Raw genomic sequence first — 2,094 nt, 5'->3', positions numbered from 1 at the left:
AAAAAAACCGCTTACTCAGAAGCTGCAAAGTAAGCATAGACACTTAAGCTTACTAAAAGTGAATCAATGACTAATAATATGACTCAGCTTCTTAGTAATCTAGAAACTATGCTTAGTAAAGGTCTATGCTCAACAGCTATGAATTACCAAAATATAGTAATACTCTAACAAACATTAGTAATAGCTTACCAATACATTAGTAAAACAGACAGAAGGCTGACTAATACAGACAAAATGCTTATTAATAAAAGTAGAAGTAGCTTAGTAATTACAGTAGAATAGAAGAGCCAGTTTTGCTATTGGCAAAGGAACAACAGGCTGAAAGGTATAAATAGGAGAGGTTCTCTGAGAACACGAACACACCAACCCACCAAGCACCACACACACTCTCAAGGATTTAGCTAGCAGCAAACCTGCAATTAATCCCCTGAGCTCTTTAGCTCTCAGAGAATAGACTCCTTTCTTTAAAGCCTAGGAAATTCCTTAAGCACAGTAGAGCCTCTGACTTTCAAATAACCTGAAGGGAAACGCCCTTGGTATAGTGCACGAGTTCACTATTTGACTAACCCTAGACTGCGAGAGCTAGTGGCGTCATTATTTGAGACTGTGGTACGTCTCCTGTAGAGCTTACAGTAATTAGACTAGCAGTAAAGAGATTAATTCTATTCTTGATCTTCAACTCTAAATTGGAAGCTTCAGACTGCTTCAAGTTATACAAATCCTCTAAGGACATTAAATTGTCCTTACTAGCCAAAGCTTACTAAGTTAACCAAGACATTAAGTTGTCTTTGTTACCCTCTTATCTTACTTATCTAAAAACCCTATTCTACTAACCCAAGTAGCTAGTCCTTAAGCTACTAACCAAACCTTCTTACAGCCCATCTTCTAAGATTCTTTAAAAAGTCCCTTGTAAACAGGCAAGTGAGGCTTTAGAGTACTTAAGCAGATTAGTAGGTGGTCTTTGAATTAGTTCCCCACGAACACCAGGATAGCTTGGTTGAAAGGCTAACCCAGTGAACCCTGGAAAGAAAAGATTGGGAAAACCAAATCTAAGTATTCCATACTATACCCTTCTTGCTTCTAGTTTAGAACAGACCAAACTCCATTCTCTTTTATTAAAAAGTAGCCTTCTAGGATTTCTCCTAGAATCTTCTTTATACCAAACCTCATTTTTATTTTTTACTTACTTTTTCTTATCCTAACCTTTTCTTTACGACACCGTGTAGCTAATATAGAGTCAAAGAATAGTTGCACATCTACTTACTTTTTCAGACAAAAGTTTGCACTGTGCTTGTTGTACAATCGCGATGCAACAATGTTACTGTAAGCCAGGCCCACCTATTATTACTTTGGCAAACTCCATGCCGCAAAGTCCCAAGACTTTGTCCTAAGCACCTGTTTACACGCAGCTGTCACTGTTCTGTTCGACTTTTCGAAACTTTGTTCCAACCCCAGTCACTCAGCTGCTTTGAGCAGTTAGGAGATGGTTCTGGCCAGCCATAGCATTCTGCAAGCACGCTCTACCCTGTATCGTCATCCTAGGCATAGTCTATCTGTGTGAGTTACATACGCAGCAGCATATCGGTCTGCGTTTAAGTCTATGTAATTTAGAGCGGACCTCTCACAAGAAGTCTGCATAAGGTTCATGGATGGTCTCTGTAGATTCTTATTAGTAATCAGTGAATGTTCATGCCAAAGACTGCTGACATCGGCCAGCTCACAGCTTCAGAGAATATGAGGGAGATGCTACTGCTGCATTTCCACTGGCCACCCACTGAGAGGGCAGTGGCAAACTCTCTCCCCTCTACGTGCTACCAGAACCTATCATCTGCATTGTTTTGCGGTGGAGTATTGAGATTGTACGGGCCATGGGAATTATATAATCAGATGGCGACAAAGCTCAGTACATGACAAGCACCCAAGGGCCAGCTCGCCATGGAGTTCCCTCTGTCTTCTTGTTCTTCTCTCATATATCTATGGACGTGTCTCATATCTGTTTACTTGCTTGCTGTTCACTTTCAGAGACATCGACACTATCTGCCTGGCCCAAAGGGGCTACCTCTCATCGGCAATCTATTTGACATACTATCTGAA

Source organism: Phanerochaete carnosa (assembly GCF_000300595.1).
Source record: "Phanerochaete carnosa HHB-10118-sp unplaced genomic scaffold PHACAscaffold_5, whole genome shotgun sequence".
NCBI lineage: Eukaryota > Fungi > Basidiomycota > Agaricomycetes > Polyporales > Phanerochaetaceae > Phanerochaete > Phanerochaete carnosa.
The sequence above is the reverse complement of the archived record's forward strand: the minus strand, read 5'-3'. Positions refer to the sequence as shown.